This window comes from Kogia breviceps, chromosome 2, assembly GCF_026419965.1.
Source record: "Kogia breviceps isolate mKogBre1 chromosome 2, mKogBre1 haplotype 1, whole genome shotgun sequence".
NCBI lineage: Eukaryota > Metazoa > Chordata > Mammalia > Artiodactyla > Physeteridae > Kogia > Kogia breviceps.
In genome coordinates, this window is record NC_081311.1 from 197,262,462 (window position 1) to 197,287,198 (window position 24,737).

Here is a 24,737-nt window from a genome sequence, read left to right on the forward strand (position 1 = left end):
TAGAAAAATCCTGGGCTTGTAATGTCAACTTCTTTGTGATGTTAGTTGTTTTTTTTTTCTAATTAAGCCCCAGGCAGGTACAGATAAATCTCTCAGTACCCCAGGGATATGGTGAATAAGAGGATGTGATCTTTCCTTCCATCTGCAGTTGCTATCTATTTTAGGTAGTCTAGGAGACGATTTTGTTTTCCTTTGTTGGCAAGACTAGGTATCACTTTCCAAGACCCTCTGGTAATTATTTGGGGGCTCAAAAGCCAGAATGTTTTACCAGACAATATGACTGAATAACGATTTTGAATGTTAATGAAAATTTAATCAGACCAAATATATTATTCAACCTCATTTAGGGAGTAAAGTATGATAAGTGCATTTACAAGTGCTGAAATTTATAGAACAAACGAGTTCACTTTTGGGGGGAGTAAAATGAGAAACCCACAGTCTGGTATTGTGATGGGGGAGACAGTGGTTGTTTGTTTGGGGTTCGGTTAGAAATATACATCGACTGCTCTCAGAATTAATTTGGGAAATGACGTCATTAACAAAAATTCCTAGTAAACGCCGATTATCTTCCTCACCTTCCAGTATAGAAATATTAGATGCTGTAATTGAGCCGTACCTCATGACTCCAGTTTCTTTCATGAAGCAAGTACATGTGGTAAATATGCCAGTTCTGGGCTTTCTTTGGGGGAAGAGAAAAGGAATCACACGCATAGGTTCATAGGATGATTGAGACCCAGATGTGGAATCCAGATGACTCAGCTGGAGAAAGTGGAACTGCCCTGTGGAGCAGACGCTCCACCCAACCAGCCTCCCCTTACCTTCCAGAATTCCTGGGGTGACGTCCAGCAAACCGAGTATGAAACCCCCAAAAATCCGTATGATCCTATGATCAAGCCTTCTGTCACCTCTGTCACCGCTGAGACAGTTCAGGCCCAGTTCTTGATCCAGGTCAGCAGATAGAAAACAGTGCGTGGAGGAGACCACGTTCCTTCTCTGCTTCCAGCTGAATCGTGCGTCACGGCCCCGCCGGCAAACCACGTGGCCAGAGGCAGAGAGGAGGGCGGGTGCGTCCTCCCCATTTTCTCCCATCCCCTTATCCTGCCCTTCTTCAGAGAGGCAGAGCCAACCGTTTCCTCAGCCCCCCCTGAACTGCTACTGTAGCTGCAAAGCATCAGCGGACTCTCCAAGGGCTGACTGAGATGCGGTCGTCGTAGCCACAGACAGACTCCCCGGGGGAGGAAGTTAGCTCAGGGCCTAGAGAGCCGGAGGGCACAAAAGGGCTTTGAGTCCAGGCCAGCCCAGCACCTATAGCGCCTACACTTCCACCTGTTAGCCATGGTTTGAGGAAGTTTCTTAACCTGCCTAAGCTTTTACTTGCGTCATCTGTTAAGCTGTGGGTTGTCCCCCTGAGTGGGTGAATGGCAAGTAGTCTCGACGTAGGGTTTCAAAAATGGCTAATCCGGGCTTCCCTGGTGGTGCAGTGGTTGAGAGTCCGCCTGCCGATGCAGGGGACGTGGGTTCGTGCCCCGGTCCGGGAAGATCCCACATGCCGCGGAGCGGCTGGGCCCGTGAGCCGTGGCCGCTGAGCCTGCGCGTCTGGAGCCTGTGCTCCGCAACGGGAGAGGCCACAACAGTGAGAGGCCCGCGTCCCGCAAAAAAAAAAAAAAAAAAAATGGCTAATCCCCCTCTCCCCCGCTTTACTTTATTATTATTTTTTTGCATTAGAAGTTAATAGAGCACATTACGAGAAACCGTTCTTTAGTCTTCCTTGGTTTGGGAGCCGGTGTCCTGGAAAGTTTCGATCCCTTTAAGTTTAGCTCACTTCCGCGGCCAGAGCTCAGGACACTGGTCAGCTCTCATGGTGTGACCTGTTCATCCCGAGGGGATGCTTCAGAGGGAAAGCTTTGAGTTCTTCTCTCTCTGTTCTGAAATTTCAACATCATTTATTTTAAACTAGGATGACTAATGGATCCTTACCTAGTTTTGTGAAAGAAAAGAAAAGCAGAAAACGTCGAAAGGAAGAAAAGATGAAGTCCTTCCATCGTGATGTTCAACAAACCATATTCTCAGGTGTATCACGTAGAGCCTGGCCTTGCTGACGTGTGAGCTGCTGTGCGTCAGGCCTGGAATGGAAAGGAAAGTCTGGCCAGAGGGCTGACTCTCAGCAAAAGTCTACGGAAAATGGTGATGCAGCTGGATCAGGGGGTTTGTGGTAGTGTGGCAGGCATTTCAGAATCACTAGTATGTTTATTCAAAAGGAAATGCCACTTGGAATCTTAAGTTCTCTTTGCTCTCCTTTATTTAAACCTCATCAAAATTTCTAGATCTAGTTATTAAGTCAATCACAGGTTTATCATTGTTCAGCTTTATCAAAACCTAACTCTAAGCTTATTTTATCTTGGATATATTTTTGAAGTTTTAAAAGTTGACTTATACTAAATTCAAAATGGAGTGATTCCAGGTTTAAACAGCAAGAGAGTATCTGTCTTCCTGTCCTTTAGACTCATTCCCTGAACTTTTGGGATTTTATATTGTCTGGACACATCAACCCAGACCTCCTTCTCTTGCCTCCACGATGCTGGAAACTGGGAGGCCTGTTGTACGTGGAGGGCCAGGCATCTGGGTAGGGAGGAGGGACCTTCTGGGGGTCTCGGGGGGCACAGAGGCTGCTGCACTCCCAGAAGGCCGGTCTTGTCTCAGAAGTACAGAAGATATTTAAAATTTGCATCTTATTCTAGCATTGCTGAGGCTGTGGCTCTTTCCCTTAGGTTTGTCCCCATCCTTGGTGGCTCACCCACAATGATTTGGGGGGTGTGTGTGAGAAAAGTCACCTCACCTGGTGCCAGCCAGGATGCAGAGGGGCACCCCCAATCTATGGCACCAGGGAGCATCTCCCGGCTCTGACCTCTTTGGGCCCAGGCCCTGTGTGTTCTCGTGCGCCCCGTGTGCTGAATCCCGGGCCCTCCTATGATGACCACGTCTAAGCCAGCAGTAGCCTCAAACAGAAGACCCCTCCCAAGTGCTGCTCGCGTGGACCAAATTCCAGTCCAGTTCTGACCCGGCCCCCGTGAGTCAGGGACACAGTGTGTACCGGCAAGGCAGTGACCTTGACCCAAGGGCACCCCGCGTACACCGGCCGGATTGAGAATAGGGGCGAGTGCAGGAGGGTCACCAATGAGTGTCCCTGCCAGGGTTGCCATTAAATTCCAACACTTCTCTTATATATGGAATCTAAAGGACACAAAACAAAACAGAAAACCAGACTCATACAAAAGGGTATCAGATTTGTGGTTACCAGAGGGGGACAGTAGGGGCTCGGGGGGCTGCAGGGAGGTGGTCAGAAGGTACAAACTTCCAGTTACTAAGCGAACAGGATAAACAAGTACCAGGGGTGTAAGGAACAGCCTGGTGGCCGCCGTTACCACGGCTCTGGGGTGTGTAGGGAGGTGAAGAGAGTAACCGTAAGAGTCCTCATCACAGAGAAAAGCTTTCTCCCCCGCCTTCCTTCTTTTTGTCCTGCTTTTCTTTTCACTGTGTGTATATGAGAAGATGGGTGTTAGCCGAACCTCTTGTGGGAATCGTTTCACAATATATATACATTAAACCCACAGTGCTGTATGCCTTAAACTCACACAGTGATGTATGTCAGTTATTTCTCGATGAAACCAGAAGAAAAACTACTTGAGACAGCGCTGCCTGTTTGAGGCTAAACCCCAAAGACGTCTCCTGAGTAAGGGTCGGCTCATGCCCCGTGGTATCTGGGAAGCCGCTTGGTCCCGACGGTGTGGCCCGCTTGGCCGTCATCGGTGTTCGAGGGCACTGCTGTAGACACGCAGAGAGACACACAGACTCAAATCACACCCCACGTAACGGGCCCAGAGTTGCTTGCATGGGAACCAGCCCTCCGGGGAGCGCCCTCCTTGAAGCCCACCCGGATGCTGCATCAGCAGTCAACAGCTCAGTGCAGAGGCTCCACATCCCTGGGATGCTGCTCTTTGGAGCCTTCCCTGAGCATTACAGGGGGACCTGGGACGTGGCCCCTCCCCTCTCCTGTCCCCGACCCTCCTGGGTTGCTCATAGCACGTCCTTTGAGGAGCACATCACCCTGGTCGCAGACATTACTTTTTTCATATATATACTTACTTACTTACTTATTTATGGCTATGTTGGATCTTTGCTGCTGCGCGCGGGCTTTCTCTAGCTGTGGCGAGCGGGGGCTACTCTTTCATTGCGGTGCGCGGGCTTCTCGTCGCGGTGGCTTCTCTTGTCGCGGAGCACAGGCTCTACGTGCGTGGGCTTCAGTAGTTGCGCCTCATGGGCTCTAGACGTTCAGGCTCAGTACCTGTGGCACATGGGATCCTCACGGACCAGGGCTGGAACCCACGTCTCCTGCACTGGCAGGTGGATTCTCAACCCCTGCGCCACCAGGGAAGCCCCACAGCCATTACTTTAAAACCAGAAACTGCAAGAGTGGATGCGCACGAAAACACCGCTTGCGTGTCACACACGTGTCGTCCCTCTTTGCATGTGTGCACCATACCCGAGTGACAGACGAGCTCCCCTCTGCCCGCCGGTCAGCTTTGGGATGGCAGCAAATACACAGTCAGTTAGTGATAAGGAAAGACCGATACAAGCATTTTCTATGTGTGCCTGTAACTGATTTCCAAGAATTCAGCACAGAAGTCACTTGGGTACAAAGAAAGGTTTTCCAGTTAGAAGCACTGAAGGACCCAGAAGTTTACTGCAGTTCATCCTGAAATACCTCTTTTGATCTGTGCCATGTTTTTTGTTTAAGCGTTTAAATGTTTCACGTGAGCATAGCTACCCTCTGTGCGGCTGCCTGGGCGATCCCGGGGAATTTTTGTCTTTGTGGCAGAGGACTGGGTAATTGGCAAGACTCCGTGTACGTCATTGAATTTAGTATTGCCGTCTGGGGAAAATGCTTATCTTAATTGCTAAAAACCTTTAACTTTGTATAAATTCAAATGGAACATAATTCAGGCAATCTAGCAATCTAACAAATTCCACCATCAACAGTACTACAGAAAGGAAACTTAAGTTGGGCACATAAAATTATAACTCATTTAACTTTTCTTTAGTAGGTAAGCAAATTACTGTTCACTGCTTCAACGCATTGTATCCAAGGGTTTGGAAGCATTAGTTAAAACATGAAAAGGGGGGCTTCCCCGGTGGCGCAGTGGTTGAGAGTACGCCTGCCGATGCAGGGGACACGGGTTCGTGCCCCGGTCCGGGAGGATCCCACGTGCCGCGGAGCGGCTGGGCCCGTGAGCCATGGCCGCTGAGCCTGCGCGTCCGGAGCCTGTGCCCCGCAACGGGAGAGGCCACAGCAGTGAGAGGCCCGCGTACCACAAAAACCAAAAAAAAAAAAAAAAAAAAAGCCATGAAAAGGTAATACTGTAGCATATGAACATAACATCTTCAGAGATATATATTTATCAAACATTTTAGCGGCAAGGTTCTGGGGGTGGGGTTTGATTGAGGAAAAGCAGTTTTCCTTATAAAGGATAAGGCTTAATGTTTTTTGAAAAAAAAAAGACATTTGAGCCTTCAAGTTGGAAAATCTACAGGCAGAACATATACATCTACTTGGATGTATTTGAAATACAGTAACTTAGGGGAAATTATTTTAAAATGTATAAAATTAAGAGAGCAGGCTGTTTAAGGAGTTATGATGCCTCATATCCAGAGGTGATCAAAAGTAATGAATATGAATTGTTTCGCAGTGAATTACGTTTTGTGTGCACAATTATCTGTTCTCATTACCTGCTGTGTACTTCCCCTTTGTCAAAAGTCATAACGTATCCATCTACCATGAAAGGTCCCTATAACATGAAGGTGGTTTCCCTCCGTGCCTGTGAAATTGATGAGCTGATGAGCTGGGAGAGACTCACTCGTATTTTAATGCCAGCCAAACCAGTCCTCGCACCCAAGGAGCTGGGGCATCAAAATCGGTGGTAGCAAAAAGGAGTATTTGCGGGCTTCCCTGGTGGCGCAGTGGTTGAGAGCCCGCCTGCCGATGCAGGAGACACGGGTTCGTGCCCTGGTCCGGGAAGATCCCACGTGCCGCGGAGCAACTAAGCCCGTGAGCCATGGCCGCTGAGCCTGCGCGTCCGGAGCCTGTGCTCGGCAACGGGAGAGGCCACAACAGTGAGAGGCCCGCGTACCGCAAAAAAAAAAAAAAAAAAAAAAAAAAAAAAAAAAAAAAAAAAGGAGTATTTGCCGCTGTAATTGACAAATAATACCCCTCATAAATACCGCCAGTCTTTTCAATTAGTTTTCATCTAAAATTCGGGCTACAAAATGATGGCCTGTCAACTGACAATAAATGGCAAAAATTAATAAATTGTCTTCTAACTAGAATGGACACTTAAGAAAAATTGGGCAGCCAATTTAGCCCAGCACGGAGCGAGGGGAACCTTTTGTACTGATGCGGGGCACTGATGTCGTCTCTGTCTTTATTAATGGTCCTCGGCGGCTGCTGACAGTTTTGTTGCTACTGGCAACTTTCTTCATTAAAATTAAAGCCAGCATCAGATTCTATTAGCCGTACTCTGGGCACCTTGCATTTTTCTTATACATATTGTTTCTTTTATTAACTCCCTCTCCACCCATGAGAAGTTTTAAAAGAAGTTAAATGGGAGGAAATACTTGCCAAGGCTAGAGAACCATCCTCTGTCCTTGAGGAAGAATAGCTCTAACTTGTCCTATTAGAGCCCGCATCCTAAAATCTACAAACATCTCTCTTTTTTTTTGTTCCCTCCCCTTTCAACATGGGAGCACGTTACCTCTATAAATGTGTATGTTCTTGGGTCTGCCAGCTTTCAGAAAGAAACAACCAAGTAGCATCAGGCCTTCTACTTTCTTGTTTTTCCTGGGCATTTTTTTTTTTTTTTTTTTTTTTTAAGTTCTGGCTTTCCTTTTCTAACTGTATTTCATAGCTGACTGTACCTTAGCACAATAGTAGCTTGATGCTCTGAGGGACTTGAATTTGTCAGGAATGCCTTAGAGTTATTTTCCCTGAAGGCATTTCTTTTATCTGTAGAACAAATTTCAACCTTTGAAGGCAAAAAAAATCAAGCTTTGCTGAACAAGTTCTGAACTATTGTCTGGAGAGCTGTTGCCTGCCCCTCACAGCACTGAAAGCAGTTCAAAGACCGAAATGCCTCAGCCCTGGCTCCGAGCCTCTTTTCGGCAGCAAGAAGTAACAAACAGCTGAGGTTCGAGGGCAGCTCGGGTCCTGCCTGGGAGCCCAGGCGTACACCACCGAGCAGAGATTGTGTGACTGCCACTGGGTGCCTCTTGAAGGGGAATTAGGCTGCGATCACCAGCCACACGGGCTCCCTTTCCCTCCCAGACCAGTCTCTTAACTGCTTTCTTATGGCCTGAGTTTGGGGGCTAACCTTCCTCTCTAGTGTTTTTCTTCTTCTCCTTCTTTCAACTTTATCTTACACTAAAAGAAACGCAGACCCTTGTGAAAACTATAAAAAGTTAAGTGCCAGGCACCAAAGGAAAAGACACGTACCAGAAAACCTACTCAGAAAAATGTAACATCTCTGAGCATCCTGGCAGTCGAGGTAAAAAGGAAAATACAGATCTGTGCTCTGTTGAGAGTCATTATGTGAGCGCCCGGCATTTCCTGTAAACCTCTTAAGCAACCTGAAACCATGGTTGCTGTTCTTTTTTTTTCCCCTCCCCAAGGAGATAGTTTATGGGTTCAATATATGAGTGAGCTTTTCTATTCACATAGGTTTCCAATCACCACTGTTTCCCCATACCTTCTCCTCTCACATCATAGATAAATAGCAATAGTATCTAGGATAGTGTTAAACCAAAGAGAATCCAATTTGTGAAATATCCTGTCTTAGTCTCAATTTTGGATTTTTTTTTAACATAAGAAGTGACTGGAGTTTGCAAACAGTTCATATTTAAAGATTGTACGGCTTTTTGCTTTGCAGAGAGTTGTTGCAGGCTGTCTTGTCTTTCTGACATTTTAATAGTGAAGTGAATCAATCACATCATTGCAGGAAGGCTCTGCTATCTGGTCTTCTTTCTGAGTAATCTTAAATAATTCAGTGAAGAACAACATGTCAAATAGTGTCTCAGTTAGTTGGCATTTAAAAAATAAGCATTCACTAAGACTATATTATTTGCTAAAATCTAGATGCGCGATTATTTAATAGTGTGGAAGGGGGCCCTTAAAATGAACGGGCCCAAATCTCTGTACGTGCCTACGACCCTCGGAGCCTACAAGGGCTCTTCTGCCACTGCAGAGACTCCCCTCTGCAATATCTGAACCCGGCAAGGAAACAGTTGTTACTTGATGATTGAACCCACTAATGTGTTACAGTAAATGGGGCATGAAATACAATACTTTATATATAGTATATACCGAGTGATTCTTGTATTGAAACAAGGCCATTTTTAACTTGCTGACACCATACTTGCAGTGTTTCATCATTAAATTGCCCTGATTAACAATCAACTTCTAGAGTGAGACCATCGGAGTCAGTTTTTTTCTAATGTGATGCATCAGAGGATTGGTTGAACATGACTTCATCCTCTTTTATGTTTTTAATTTTGGTATTTGAGGACTTTGGCGTGAAATAAGGTATAGTCTTTTTTATGTGGACATTTCCTTAAGCACATTTTTGATGACCGCTGAGAATTTTATCCAGAATTTTTATATTCGTAAGGTGTGCTGGACGCCACTTGATTTTACTCCATAGCTAGGGAGCGCATTTCTTCTCGTTGATGGCAACGGCCTCTAAGCTGGAGCACACAAGACGCTGGTAGAGGATGTTTGGTAGAAAAGAAGCACATCCGAGCTGCCCCACAATCACCATCACCTCTGTCACCCACACGCACTGTGTGTATCCAGCAGGGTAGCCCCTGCCTGCAATTCGGGGCTCTGCACGCTGACGGCTATCTTCCCTCTCCTTGGTTCCAGGTACGTTCAGACAGATGAGCTGACTGCTGTCTGTGAAGGGACCCACTGGGGACCCTGGCGGGCAGCTGGTGAACGGGTGGGTGTGCTAGTTCCTGCTCACCAAGGGAGTAGTTCTAGGGATGGCCCTTTACCTTCCTTACGCGTATTTACACTTGTAAGCGCATATATCCGTTTGATGACGATTTTCAGCAATCTGACATTTCCTCAAATGAAACTGTTGGGGAAGACACCGGAATCTGTAGAAAAGTTCCACCTGACATCTTAGATGTCAGACAACAAGACCATTTGGGAGGAAGAGAAGCGTTTTGCACCCTGTTCTGGGTGTCTTGCGTATCTTTGTTTGAACTCACTCCTTTAGGCAAAGACTGAGAGCGGGGGTGCCCCCTTCGACCAGACTACCTAGTAGCTGGGCACCTGGCAGGTAATGGTCTGAAATGAAAACTAACCCACTAGCTTATAGAGACCCTGCCGTCCTGGGCGTCTCGTGGTAACTCTGAGTCTACACACAGCCCCAGGGCATGGCACTGACTAGATTCACTTTGGTTTTCCAGAAACACAGTCTCTCTGTCTGTCTCTGTCTCTCTGTCTGTCTCTGTCTCTTTTATTTTCTGATCAGTTCACAACAGTATTCAGTTTCCAAGAAATTAAGTAGTAGTAATAGTGGCCATAGTAATCGTTGGGACAGAAGATAGTCTGGAAGGAAACACTTGTGCTGCCCGTACACAGATCGCATGTGGGATGTTTCTGGAGAGCAGGGCTTTAACAGTATCAGGGGCGGGACGGAGGTGGCTTCCCCTTCTGTGCCGGCTCTCATCCACCGTAGAGCCTGCCTGGAGGGCTGTGCTGAGAAAGCTCGAGGCTCGCCCTTGCAAGTGCCCTGGAGGGTGGCGAAGTGGGAGCCTGCCCGCCAAGTGGGTGCCACCCCTGGCTTAAGTCTTGGCTTAAAAGCGAAACATGGCTGTTGGCACAAACCTTCTTCTTTTCTTAACCAGGAGCAAAGTGAGTAATCCTCCCCCCCCCCCCGCTTTGGTTTCTCCAGTAGAAACTCTAATCCAGGTTTCACTTGCCTTCCTCTGCCTGTGCCTGCCTCTTAATTTCCCAAATAGAAGAATCCAGAGGGGCAGGCCCCGCGTGGCGTTCTTCTTTATGCCTCCCTGTACCCAGAGCAGCAGTTTACGCTTACCACGCGTACAGGAGGACGACTTGTGCTGATTTGGTGTCTGATGAGATCTCCTCATGAGCGTGTGCTATTTCTAGTCACCTTGGCCGTGTGGTGCAAGCCATGTGGTTGCCATGATAAGACTGGAGCCCTACAGACAGCGTGGATGCAGATTTGGGGTTTACTCCTCACTGGCCATATTACCTTGCACAATTATTTAATCTCCAGGAAACCTTTTACCGTTCACGGCGATGGTCGTATCATACAGTTATGTGTTCATTTGTCCAACGGCATTTTTTCGAGCGCTTGTTGTGTGCCAGGTTACAGGAAACAAAACGAGCAAGACGAGAGTGCTCTCTCCCCTGGTGAAGCTGCTGCTACGGAAGCCCAGGAGCCGGACAGGGAGGGTCAGGTGTGATCTGAGTAGGCGGCACAGTCAGATAGAAACAGAATGCGAACCACAGATGCAGTCGCACCCCTCTTTCGCTATTCGTATTAGAAAGAGTAAATAAGCACAAGCGAAATGACATTTAATAATGTTTTGTTTAACTGAGTCTGTCCCAAAGTAAATCATGTCAGCATGTAACCAATGTAAAAAGTTGCCCTTTTTTCCCGCCAAGCCTTCAAACTCCGGTGTGTGGTTTTGGTTTACGCCTACGGCAAGCCTCAGAGCCGAGGACGGCTGGAGGCCTCACTTGTCACCTGGGGCTCGTGGTGACTCTAGCTGGGCAGAGCAGGCCCAGGGCTGGGGGCCTTCAGCTGACTAGGAGATGCCAGCTGAGGAGGCGGGGGAGGCGGGGGAGGGGCGCCCCGGGTGGTGACGACGCTCACCAGTTCGGCAGCTCTGCCCGGTCCGGGCGTGACGGGGGGGCCCGGGAGAGCTGTCCACGGCTGCGGGCGACTTTCTAGGGGCAGCGTGTAACCTGGAAGGAATCCAGGCCTCAGCGGCGGCGGCGTCTGAGGCAGGTGGGCAAGCAGCTGGCAGACACGGGTAGGAGAGAGACGAGAAGGAAGCGAGGACAGAGCGTACCCCAGGGAGAGCACGTGTAAAGGTGATGGTTAGGGGAGAAGAGACAAGTCTCCCCCGCAGAGGACTCATACTTAGCTGATGGAGTTGTGAAACCTACTCTCAGAGCTCACCTGATGTCTCACACCGGGTAGCTTCCACGTCCCCCACACAGCGGGCCCACACGCACGCGAACAGTCGCCCTGGCGGGTGTCCCGTGGGGGCTGATGGCTGGGCTCAGGGGTCATTTGCTTGAATAGAGAGGCAGCCGCGGGTTTTTTTATTGTTGCTTGTGCAGGAATTCCTCTCCGCCGTGTCCGCACGCACACGTTCGCGTGTGTCGCCCCACAGTTTGTACCTGGGGCAGGGCCCCCCATCGCACACAGGGGCCCCCCCATCCTTGGCCTCACGCTGTCCCCCGGCTGGACGCCGGGCTGTCCTGGCTTCCGAGGCGGGGGACGGAGTTCAGTTTGACTTTCTTTGGTAAAAGAAGTCTCACCGGCGCCCGCAGTCGGGTTTGTGGGTCTCGCCTCCAGGGCTGGTCTGGGCGGGAGGACAGGTCAGGACCGGGTGACGATGGCGCAGCCCTGCTCCACCGCGCGCCCGCTGGGCCCCCGACGGCCGTCAGCGTTGAGGGGTGACCGCGGCCCTGGCGGCAGAAGGAGGCAGGGTACGAGGGAAGACAAACGGAGTGATCTGATCGAGAGATGCTAGGAACTAGAAAATTCCAGAAGGATCTGTCCATCCTGGTGGGAATGGTGTCTTCTTCGTTTCCTTTCTTTTCGTTCGATGAGGGAGGGGGGTGCTTTTGGTGGTTGTTTTAAATTTTCGCAATACATAGCGGCCTCGTTGTTTTGTTTTTTTTCCCGCCCCTGTTTAGCATTCGTTTGGTTCTTGTGGGGACCTCATCACTCAGCCAGGCCGGACGTGAAGCGCGCACGTGTCTTCAGCGTTCCTCGGGGCTAACGCGCTTCTCTAAAAGGGGGGGAAACAACCAACAAACTTTTTTCCTTCCCCATCATTGTTCTCCGTCTCGTTATTCAGTTGACACGGAATTAAATTGGCTTCTGTGTCCAACATTATTAAAATGTGAAGTGTGTCGGTCACAAAGCATCCATTCCGGGGCAGTTGGCTGAATAATTCTTTTCTTTATTATCCCAAATTACTGCTGAGCTCTGGAGAGGGGAGCAGTTTAGCCAATTATTGCCATTTGAGCTGGATTTGTGGGTGATTAGCTCCTGGTCGAATCCAGTCCCGGCCGGCGCTTTGAAGCCGCGCCGTGTGATTTTCTCAGCGGTGAGGTAGAAATCGACGCGGCTAATGACAGGAAGGTCGCGCGGGTGAGCTGACCCGCGCGTGGTGCAGGCTTGGGTTTCGCAAATAGGGCATCCACAATAACAAGTGTGTCACTAACCCCGCCGTGCATAATCGAGGCTTTATAGGATTGCCGGAGATGCTGACAGCTCAATTAAAGTGGAACCCTTTGTACCCTACAACCTGGCAGAATGACAGAAATATTACTAACCAGAAAGGGGAGGGCACCGCCAGGGAGCTGCTTAGAGATCCAGAACCCTCGCTGGTTCCCTTGGCCTCGTCCCCCAGCTCCCTCCACAGGCTGGAGCAGAGCTTCCATTTGTGGTATAATAGATCCTCCGGATGGAGGGCTATGGGTGCAGATATTACTATTCCAAAAAAAGAGCTCAGCCTAGAGGGGCTTCCTGCTGTTTCCATGGAAACACTCTAAACTAGGTGGAAAGTTAAAATGGTGGAGTCGTGGCGGAGCTTGCAGGTCCTGGTCGACTTGGTCCGCCTCCTTTTACCAACACTGACATCCAAGCCTCACGTGTATGAATTTGCTAGAATGTTTCTGTTTGAGGAGCATCTGGGGAAACCATTTAATAGGAATTATCTTCTTGCATATAATAAACGGTTGTTACTGATTTTCCTCTTTTACTTAAGAGTAGTTTTCTACGTCTAGAACCACAGGCTGTTTGGATCCACGGTGTATAGTCTTGTCATTTTTTTGTCCCACTTGCTTTTCCCTGATAAACCTGTGATGGGTGAGTCCCTCATCCCCATGTGATTCAATGGCATTTTAAGTGAGTGGCGGGTTGTTACACGTTCCCTGCTTTTTTTATTTTTGGTTTTAGGTGTTCGATGGATTGCTCTGCTATCTGCAGACATTCCGGATTTGGGGAGATAGTTTAGAACTAGGCACATCTATAAATTGGGGTGATTATTTAGGACTCACCGTATGCCAGCTCCGGCAGACCTGGCGCCCCAGAATTCCCAGTCTGTTGGGGTGTGCTGTATTGGAGGTGCCTGATGGATACTCAGGGAACACGTCCTACTGGGGAGGAAAAGCGAGACTTGAGCGAGCAGGGAGTTGAGAGCTGAAGATGCTGTGTGACGTGGGGACCTGCAGGGCATTTGTGGTGAGGTCCGGGCTGTACCACCTGCTGTGCCGGGTGCTGGTGGATGAGACCATTTCTCTGTCCTACAGCAGCTTACAACCTGTTTGCACACCGTTGTATTGCAGGCACCAAGCACGGAGTCCAGGCAGCTATAGTGCGCAAACGGCCTGAATCCCCCGATGGCTTTCAGGGACAGGTTTTTAAAGGCTGGGTGAGGGAGGGGGCTTGGAGGGTGTGTGGTCAGCTCGTGGACCTTCTTCTGATTGGCTGGTGGTGAGGTCATCGGGAGGAGTCAGCATCTTCAACCTTCTGGTTCCAGCCCGTCTGGGGTCTACCTGCTGGTGGGCAGCATGCAGTTAACTCCTCCCACCTGGTGTGGGTTTCAGTATCTGCAGAACAGCTCAAAGGAGAAGACTTAGAATATTATCTGTAACCCTTGAGGAGGAACTAAAGGTCCTTGACTTTGTTTAATGGCTAAACTCTTATTTTGTCTTGCTTGACTGTTCTCTTCCTGCATTTTCTCACTTCTCTGATTAAATTCATTCAAAACTTTTATTAAAGTTTTTCTACAGACAAGGGGCAGGTGGAGGACATGTGGGGCGGGAGGGCACCTGTCCCAGGAAGGCCCCATAGGGTCCTGCTCGCTTACAGTTCCACAGACTGGGAGCCTTAAAAACAGGCATTTCTTTTCTCCCAGTCCTGAAGCCTGGAAGTCTGAGATCAAGGCGATGTCCTTCCCTGGAGGCCTCTTGCCCTGCTTTGAGGTTGGCCATCTTCTCCCTGTGTCTTCACGTCACCTTCCCCCCGTGTGTGTCTGTGTCTGAGTCTCTTCCTATAAGGACATCAGTCGTTCTGGGTTAGGGCCCGTGTCCTAAAGGCCTCGCCAGCCACAGGTTCTTTAAAGGCCCCGTATCTCCAAATGCAGTCACATTCTGAGGTCCTGGGGGTTAGGACTTCACAATAAAAATTTAGGGGGGATAGAATTCAGCCCAGAACAACCATTATTCTAAGGGTCCAGGCGACGCTTGTTTCAGCAGAGTTGACCCAGCTTCCATAGAGTGCTAGAGTGTAAGGGGGTCTTCAGCAGGAGTGAGGGGAGGGTGCAAGAGGGGAACTTGGGGGAAAAGAACAGAATTTGCCAACTTTAAATTAAGTCAGCTGGGGCTTCCCTGGTGGCGCAGTGGTTAAGAATCCGCCTGCCAGAGCAGGGGACACAGGTTTGAGCCCTGGTCCGGGAAGATCCCACATGCCGCGGAGCAGCTAAGAGCGCGCGCCGCAACTACTGAGCCTGCGCTCTGGAGCCCGCGAGCCACAGCTACTGAGCCCGCTTGCCTAGAGCCCGTGCTCCGCAACAAGAGAAGCCACGGCAATGAGAAGCCCGTGAACCGCGATGCAGAGTAGCCCCCGCTCGCCGCAACTAGAAAAAGCCCCCGCGCACGGCAGTGAAGACCCAACGCAGCCAAAAATAAATAAATAGAATAAATAAATTTATTTTTAAAAAATAAAGCAAATTAAGTCAGTGGCTGCCGATTGCTTCTTCATGGTTCCATATCCTACAGCAGGGCTCAGCAACCTTCTTCTGTTAAGGGCCAGATAGCTAGTATTTTAGGCTTTGCAAGTCACACGGTCTCGCCTGCAACTCCTGAGCTGTGCTGGGTGAAAGCAGCCCTATGTAAGAATGGACGTGGGTGCGTTCCGATGAGACTTCGTTTACAAAAAGAGGCAGAAGATTAGATGTGGCCCACGGGCCAGACTTTGCCAGTCCCAGTGCTGCAGGCTTGCCAGCGCTGACAGTGTCTGTAGGGTGCGCTGGCGTTGAGGTTCCTGTTAAAATGGGGATGAGCCCGTCGCGCAGGATCATACACCCAACGCTCCTAACAGGGAGTTTGCTCATGTCGTCTCGGTCCCACGTGTAGGTGATGGAAGGATGTGAGGGGAGGCGGGCACAGACTTCACCGCCTGCAGCAGACACTTCTGGGCGTGAATTTCCACTCCTTTTTGTCCAGGCATGCTCTTGGTAAAGTGTATATTTGTCATCTGCAAGGGACAGCTTAGGATAATGAGAGAGCAGGAACAAACAGGATGGAGAGAGAAGTTTCATTCTGGAAGAGTGGGCTGTGGGGGAGACACAGCGGGGAGGGGTGCCCAGCTGGAGGGGCTTCTGCAGGAGCCCCTGACAGGGGAGAAGAATGTCCCCGTCCCTTGTATGGTCGTTCGACTCCTGTGCTTCCCCAATTTCTAAGGATGAATTGTACCCCTCACCCAAATGCCCTTTCCTAGTTTTTTTTTCTTCTTCTTTAAGTCAACAAAGCATAAGTAAACCACAAGTAGAATACATGTTACAGGAAAGATCTTGATGGGAATAAAAGTACTAGATGCAAATGTGAAGATTGAATGGTTGGTGATCTTACTCTTTGGATCTCAGGTAAAGATGCCAGCTTTTCTCTGCGACATTTTAGAAAACCTTTAACTGCTATCATGAGAATCTACTCAAAAGTACTAAGAATGCGAATCATAAAGTCACCGAGGCACCCTTAACAAGTGTTCATTGTGGAACCAAAGAAGGACTCAAACTGCACTTCTTTCTCAGAAGCAGAAATACTAAACATTTCTGAACTTGTGTGGATGGTTTCAAACCCTGGAAAAACTATCGTCTTTTTAAACTTGGTAATTAGGAAGCTATTGGCACCCCCTCAAGTGCAGCAGGATAATTCAATTTATATCACTGCTGAATCACACATGGCCTCTCCTTTGCTTTCAGTCAGATGCATGCATGGCCTCCAGTGGCTGTTAAAGCAGATGAGAAATGCTGCCTCAGAGCAAAGATCAGTGCTTCCTGGACGTGTCTGTCGATGGTGTGATCTTTCCGTGGCGCAGCCTGCAGCGGGCTGGTCCTCCGTTGCCTCGTAGGACCCTGGCTGTTAAATGTTCCCCCGGCGTCGTGATGATCTCTGTGGTCACAGACGCCAACGCCACTGGTCCCTGCAACTCAAAACAAAGACTGACTTGCCTGCTTTAGACCCCCAGTCTCTAATGCAATCAGTAGATCTTTGTTGGTAAATAATTGCTATCGAACAGAGTTTTAATATAAATTTATGAGTGGTGTTTTATCACAGCTTGGGGCTGCAGCGGGCACTGAGTGATGGATTTCAGATAGCACTTACATTCATTACATTAACTTTGTAAGTTATTTAAAGCTTGTACGCTTAACATTGCTTTTGGCTTTCAATGACCGCTTGGGATTACGCAGAGAATACACATGACTAATAAAGAGATTGCATCCAGAAGACAATTCTACTCTGTGCTCCACCATAGAAAAAGTTCCCTGAGCCAAAACAAGAAATGCCTGCCTAGAATCTGATGTTTTGGTTGTAGATCATTAAAAATCAGTCTTTCTGATGCATCAGTAAATGAATGAGGTGGTAGCAATTAGATCAACGTTTGCCATTTCTAAGTAAGAGAAGAGGAATATTTGAGATGTTCACAAAGCCCTTAAATTTCTTACTATGCAAACTAGTAAAAGATGTTAAAGCTTTGACGTTGGTCTGGAGGGTGAAATGATTCACAGGGAGGCGGTGTAGCTTCCAGTAGAGACCACTGCTCTCGGCTCTTTCCACTGCATCGGTTATCTGTTGCTGGCAATGAACCCACATCACAGTGGTCTAAAACAGTAACCGTTTTATTATTGCTCATGACCCTGTGGGTCAGGAATTTGGAGCAGGGATGTTGGGGACAGCTCGTTTCTGCTCCACAAAATGCCTTCTCGGGCTGGGGCATGCAAGATGATTTCTTCAGTCACATCTGCTGCCTCAGCAGACGTGGCTCCTACGGCCGGGGGTTGACGCCAGCAGCTCAATGGCCATCGTGTATCCAAGACCCCCGTTCTCCTCCATGCAGCCTCAGGGTCTCTCCCTTCTCCCTGTCTCCCTAGAAAAGGGGTCCAATTTCTTACAAGGATGCTGGGGCTCCCAAGGGCACAAAAACAGGAGCTTCCAGGCCTTCTTAAAGCTTCGGCCAGAACTACAGCATCATTCCCACCACATTCTACTAGTTAAATTGAGTCTGAGGGCCTGGGATGACAGAGTGAGCTGAGTTTCTGAGGGTCATCTTTGGAGACTAGCTACTTCAATCTGCCCTCCCACGTGCAAAATACACTCACCCTGTCCCCAGATTCACAAAGTCTCATTCCATCATGGCATCTGACTCAGGCTTGAATCCAAGATTGTCATCTACATCAGGTTGCACATGTAGATGAGGCTCCTGGGATATGACCTTTCCGTCTGAAGACCAGGTACTCGAGGGACAGGTTATCATACACATAAACACGCACGCACGCACGCACGCACGCACACCCTCACGGTGCTGACACCGGCCCAGGAGAACCACAGCAGGTACCTTATTCCAAAAAGGAGGAGAGGGACAGAACACCTGTAGATATTACTGGTCCACGGCACAGGGTGTGTTCTGCTCCCAGGGGCGTCCTCCTTGGCCCTGGGCTCTGCTCTCTGAGTCAACCTTCCTTCTCCACAAGAAATGGCCTGTGTTCACAGCTATGTAGCTTTCTCAGCCTGTCCTTGGGTTGACAGCCCAGGGCCTCTTTTCATTTTGAACCTTCTCTCTGCTTTTTGTTTTACTTTTTAAATGAACTTATTTATTTATTTTTGGCCGCGTTGGGTCTTCGTTGCTGTGCCTGGGCTTTCGCTAGTTGCCGTGAGCGGGGGGGCTACCCTTCGTTGCGGTGCTCGGGTTTGCCATTGCCGTGGCTTCTCTTTGTTGCGGAGCACAGGCTCTAGGTGCGCGGGCTCAGTAGTTGTGGCGCACGGGCTCTAGAGCGCAGGCTCAGTAGTCGTGGAGTGCGGGCTTAGTTGCTCCGCGGCATGTGGGATCTTCCCGGACCAGGGTTTGAACCCGAGTCCCCTGCACTGGCGGGAGGATTCTTAACCACTGCGCCACAAGGGAAGCCCCCTCTGTGTTTTTTAGTCCAAAGTGGTGTAATTCCTTTAACTACCTTGTGGGTGTCCTTTGTATCAAATTACAAATTTTGTCCATTAGGCAAAAGCCAATCCACAGGTTCCTGTCTCTAATCCACGGGTCTTCTGGTAATGGGAAGGGTGTGCCTTAAATCTTTCTGAGTTCTCAAGAAGGGGGTCTGACTGCCACACCCTTGGTGGGGTCTTTATTCTGAGATCACACCTCCTGCCATTCCTTGGATTCGATCTTTTTTTTTTTTTTTTTTTTTTTTGCGGTACGCGGGCCTCTCACTGCTGTGGCCTCTCCCGTTGCGGAGCGCAGGCTCCGGACGCGCAGGCTCAGCAGCCACGGCTCACGGGCCCAGCCGCTCCGCGGCACGTGGGATCCTCCCGGACCGGGGCACGAACCCGCGTCCCCTGCATCAGCAGGCGGACTCTCAACCACTGCGCCACCAGGGAAGCCTGGATTCGATCTTTGTTCTGAGGCCAGTTCTTACTCTCAGAGTCTTCTACTGCAGGAGAAGCTGGGATTGAGAAGCAGTTTTTCTCGTGGTCTGGTCCAGTAAGGTTTTTAAATCAGAAATATTTTTTCTAATTCTGCTTGAAAACTACCTTGATCTCCTCTCCCTCCTCCCAGACTCCTCAGAGCAGTTAGCGTGATTGACGTCCTGCTAGGAAGTCTTATCCACGTCCTTCCAGGGGTTCACTGTGCGTCCTGGCTGTGCTGCGTGTTCCCACGGGGAGCAGGTCCGCTGACTGTCCGTCCTGCCAGCACACAAGTCGGATCCCTTTCTCCAACCTCAGGGAGCATTTTCCTCACCGTCCTTCCAGCCGTTCAGTCCCTGCCAGCCTCAGCCAGCTGCCTGGTTCCAAGCCAGTGACATGTGTTTTTGATTTTTGTTACAGCAATGCAGGATGCTAGTTCTGTTTTTCTAGTCTATTTTTGCCTAATACTCTACCCCAAACCCTAATGATTTGAAAAAACTATTATTATTTCTCATAATTCTGTGGTTCAGGACTACGGACAGAGCACAGCATGGCTTCCTGGTCAGAGCTCCCCAAAGCGGAAGCTGCCAGGATTTCTTAAGGTTTAAACCCAGCGTAGGTAGCATCACTGCAACTGCTACTGTTGGTTAAAGTGAGTCTCAGGCACCGCTGAGTCAGTGTGGGATGATTTACACAGGGACACGAATACCACGAAGCCGGGTGCATTGGAAGCTGTCTTGAAATCAGCTACCAAGCTGGCTGTGTGAGTTGGGCAAGTTACATAGCCTCTCTGTGCCTCAGTGGCCTCATCTGTAAAATGGGGACAGTCATAGTAATTACCGTCAGGTCGTCATAAGCGTTCAGTGAGTTAATACTTCCTTGTAAGGCTCTTAGAGCAGCATCTGGCTCACCATGAGCCCAATATTGTTTTGAAATAAAAAATTTTAAAAACAGATGCATAAGCCACACGAAATTCAAATAAAGCATTAACTGCAATTGACGTCTACACTGGGATAGCTGGTCCAGAAGAAACGATCTGAAGCAGGCAATCGTTTTTACATGTACAAAAGTGGCATCTGAAAGATAGACCAAGTATACGTTTTGACATTCTGCCGTGCGGTTTTGCCCTGGGTCACACAGAATCAAAGAGACTTAGAATCAGAAGGGCCATTTACACTCGCTGATGGGAGCTGCCCGCCCGTGTGTCTCTGGCAGAGCGCCTTCCGGCCTCTGTCATCTTCTAGCTTGTGGGATCAGGGCCTCGTGTCCTTCAAGAGTTTAAAATGAACTATTTTTAGGGTTTTCCATTTTCCTGGTAGTTAGAGTAGAGATTGTGGAAGTCCGGGAGGGCAGGAGCGTGGGAGATCCAGTCTAGGGGCTCAGCCTGCAGTGAGGGGCTGCTAGCATATTAGAGCATCCTGCTTCATCGGTAGAAGTTTGTCCTAAAGGGAGGTGACGCGTTCTCCCCCTTCAGCACTTTGGGGGATGCTGCCTGTGCTCAAGAGGAGAGTCCCACCGTGTCAGAGCGCTGGAACCTTTTGCTCTGGCAGGAGTCTGGGGCTAAGAAGGGGCTTGGCTGTGTAGCTATGTGCCATCTCATTGGGCCTCTGTGGCAACTGTCCTTGGTCCCTCAAAAGAAGGGCGTGCTGGGGGCAGGCGGCACTCCAGAGTTACAGACCGGGCCCGCCCCCCGGAGGGCAGCGGAGCCCTGCTCAGGCAGCTCTAGGGGTCCAGGCCCATGGGTTCACTGTCCCCAGCGATTCTTGAGCAAGGTGACACTGGGCAGGGATCCAAGTACAGATATTGGTCTAGCAGATTCCGGATGGAATGGTTTGACTTCCAGAGTCTCCTGTGACTCTGAAATTCTGTGATTCCCACTTGATACAAATACTCTGTACAAATCAGGGTTCAGAATTAATTTAAGAAAAAAAAAATAGAAAGAAAGCCAAAGGAAACACATCTTTAATCCACAGAAGTTTCCTGAGTCTCCTCACCTGAAGTTCAGTTGAACCTCTGATTACAAAAGTTCATCCTGCTTTTGCTGCCTCCCGTGCCCTCGACTCATCAAAGCCCTCGTGTCTCATCATGTTTTTCAGGATGGGGCTCTTTTTATTATTTACGGAGAGACCACACAGTTTGCTGGTGTCTCCTAGTGTTTTGGCTGACCTTTTCTGAAGGTTCACACGTGTAAGTGCAGAAGTGGACCCTGACGTCCAGAGCTGTGGGCATTAACCCACAGCCCTGGGCTTTCCTGGGACTCCCCTTCCAGGAGGTGCAAGCCTGTGGATGGCTGTTGTCTGGGTCATAGGATGGAGGTCCCCCGCGGCCCAGCCACGGGAGGTCCAGCACGTTGGTCCAGACCCCGCTACCGCCTTCTGCTAACTCTTGGCCGGAGGTCGCAGGCACAGAGGTGCCCGCGTCTGGCCTCTGCCGACGTGTTGGGTTTGGCCTGAATTACACGCAGATGGTGTTTAATCCGTTGCTGACATTCTAAAGTAAGGAGCCGTCGCATAAAGCTCCAGTGTTTCTTCTTCTTCTCTTGGGTCATCAGGAAATCTGGAAACGCAGCCGCGGACCCTGCGTTCCCTGCTCAGTCCGGGGCGCCGTGCCTGGACCGTTGGCTCCCCTGTGCCTCGCTGACCTTCTCCACCCCATCAAGAGGTCTGGCCTTCTCCACTTGCAACAGCCTGGCCACCCGCTCCCTGGAATCTTTCAGTAAGCTGGAGATTTGCTTCCATAAATCCTCGTCCCGGTCTCCCCTCTCTCCGGGACACTCAGAGTTTAGGGCGTTTGCAGGGTCCTCTTAAGATTCAGCAAACAGAAACCCCTTCCTCTGGATCCATATACAGTGTATTTTAAGGAACAGACTTGAATTTGTTCGTGTTAGAATGGTACTTATCTGTTCATTCACTGCGTGAATGTAAATGACCAGACCGAATGCTACTGGTATTTTATATTCCCTTGCGATCCTGGATTCTCAGTGCCCCCTCAAGAGAGGAACCGGACTGGAGGTGCCTTCCAGGATCCCGGGTGACCCGCCGCTCTCAGGTTTGGGATTTGTGCCCTGGGAGGAGGAGCTGGTGCTTCGAGACTGAAGGCTGAAGGCCAGGCAGCCGTGGGGACGCTGGTCGGTTTCACCCTTGTGGTCACTGCCCACAGGCCAGGACGTAGCAGCCCGGTACCATGTCAGGAATGAAGAGGGCGCGGTGGCCGGTGCTGTCACGCCCCGTCACTAACGAGCTCCCTTACCTCTGTGGTCAGAGTACATGTCTGTAACGGGGGCGCCGTCGTAACTCTGCTAACCCCTGGCCTGCTTCTTACGGGGAGCGAGTGAGAGAGAGAGAAATGACGACGCTTAGAAACGCATCAGCACCTGATGGCGCTCGAGCCTCTGAAAGAAAAGGGCACCTTCCCTGGTCCAGCTCTGCCCAGACCCGCAGCTGGGCGACCCCATCTTGCGTGCAGCGTGACGTGGGGAGCCAGGCGGCCAATCGGTTCAGTCTCTGCTACAGTCTTGGTGGGGGGGGGGGGGGCTCTGAGGGGGGGGCTAATAAACCCAGCTGGGGCCAAGGCTGAAGGGCAGAGATATGGTTCCTAGGCCACCAGGGTGTCCAGGTCTGCTGAATGTTGCAGCATTTGAATAGTACATGTAAAATCAGAGATAATCCTCCGAGGCGAACCACGGAATTTATTTAAGATCGTCAAGATCTGGATTTTTTTTTTTCAACAAGACATTAAGTTTTCCTAGGACCAAACACATTGGCCTAATTTAATTTCCCAGAAAACTGTGACGTCCTCTCTTCGCGTGGCCTCCCGATAAATTTTCCCTTTATTCCCTTAAGAAATAAGTCTTTATACCTGGCACCGGGGAGTGTAGGATTTGCTCTTGAAAGTGCCCACGTGCTAGCTGAAAGACTTCTGTATGTCCATCTGCACGGAGCCCCGGGGTGTGACCTGCGGCCTGCATTTCGTTTGAGGCTGGAGGAGAAGCTTTCTGAGGCCCAGGGCAGCTCTCAGCCACCAATGACACACAGTAACCCCAGCCCCTGGTATTGTTGGAATTCCAGCTAAAATGGATGATGGCGGGGAAAATGTGAGCCTGCAGGAGAACTTGTGTCACGTTTTGTTATGCTAAGTTTTAATATCTTAGAAATCCCACCAGGGAGGGACATTTCATGATTTTAAGTGTTGCTTTTTCGTTTTCGCTAATTCATTGTCACCAATGGCGACCACCCCTCTCCCACGGGTTCTTACTGTGTCCTGGAACTTGTGTCGCCTTGGTTTGTAAGTAAAATTTTCCTCTGGGCCTGGTTCCCTTTGTTGGTCTCAGCGCCACGTTTGGTTTATATTGGTTGAGATTCCAAGAAATCAAGGTCTGAAGCTTTGTGTCACGTGCTTTCTTTAAGTAAGAACTTGGAAAGAAATGCTCTTCCAAAGGTTTACTTGCGGGTTGCCTCAAACTTTGAAATATTTTCTTTCAGCGACAATGAACATTTGTGGTCAGAGTCCCGAGTTGGTTCATAATCCATTATATTTGTAAAATTTGGTGTAAAAATAATGTCACAATATTGGTAATTAGTTGGAACTTACTTCTATCGCATAAAAAATGCTTACTTGAGTTTTTTCTTGTATTTTGGTTCCTGATCAGTAGAATCAGGAGGCGGATGGGGGCTGGTAAAAATTCCCAGGGGACTGAGGATGGCTCTGCTTCTTTAAGGTGTCCGATTCTATTTCAAACTCACAACTTCCTTTCTGCCTCGATCTGGATGAATTCACTAGCGTTAGTCTTATGCTTTCTCAGTCATAATTATCGTCATGTAGGTTTATAAATGGGCAGCAAGAGGAAGAGCAAGGAACGAGGTTTTCTGTTTTCCTTCTTTTCTGTGAACATGAGTTAGACAAATCCAGATATGAAAGCTCAAGTTGAAATTGACTGAGTAAGGAAGGCGCGAAGTCCCAAAAGGGAAAGAGAAAGTGCAAAGTCAAGGTGTTGGGCCTGGCAGAGCTCAGGGCTGCCTTCTGTTTTCTTAACTCAGGAAAACCTACCAACAAGGCAGAAGGTTTGCTGGGAATTGGTAGTTAAAACAAGAATAAATTCTCATCAGTCATCTAAGGAAGACTGGATTAAATATACTTCAGAAGTGTGTTGGTTTCAAGTTTTGAATGGTTTTCAAGAAGCCCTAATGAGATTTCATTAAAAATGGGTTCGGGGCTTCCCTGGTGGCGCAGTGGTTGAGAGTCCGCCTGCCGATGCAGGGGACGCGGGTTCGTGCCCCGGTCCGGGAGGATCCCACGTGCCGCCGCGGCTGGGCCCGTGAGCCGCGGCCGCTGAGCCTGCGCGTCCGGAGCCTGTGCTCCGCAACGGGAGAGGCCACAACAGTGAGAGGCCCGCGTACCACAAAAAAAAAAGGGGGGGGGCGGTTAAAGTAGATTATACACAGTTCATCTATTAAATGCTGTTGCTAAGTTTGTAAATGGAATTTCATTTTTAATAAATTAAGATCTGAAATGAAAAACTATAAAAAAAATGTTATTTGTAAATATGATAAGGTAAGAATATGGTTACTGTCTTATTTTTAGAAAAGGAAAGGTAGGTTCCTTTTTGATACCTTTAGGGGCTCCATGTGCTTATAACTTAGTTATAAGAAAAGGTATGATGTAGCACATCAGGTTGGTTTGTATTATATTTGTTGAACCAATGGCATATCTAAGCACTCACTAATGTCACAAAGTT

The 24,737-nt window shown here is 49.2% G+C and overlaps 1 protein-coding gene across 14 annotated transcripts in view; it reads left to right on the plus strand.

Annotated features, from left to right (window-relative positions):
- The window catches only part of AGAP1 (ArfGAP with GTPase domain, ankyrin repeat and PH domain 1), a 568,640-nt gene that overhangs the window by 327,990 nt on the left and 215,913 nt on the right, over positions 1-24,737 (plus strand). The window lies entirely within an intron of this gene.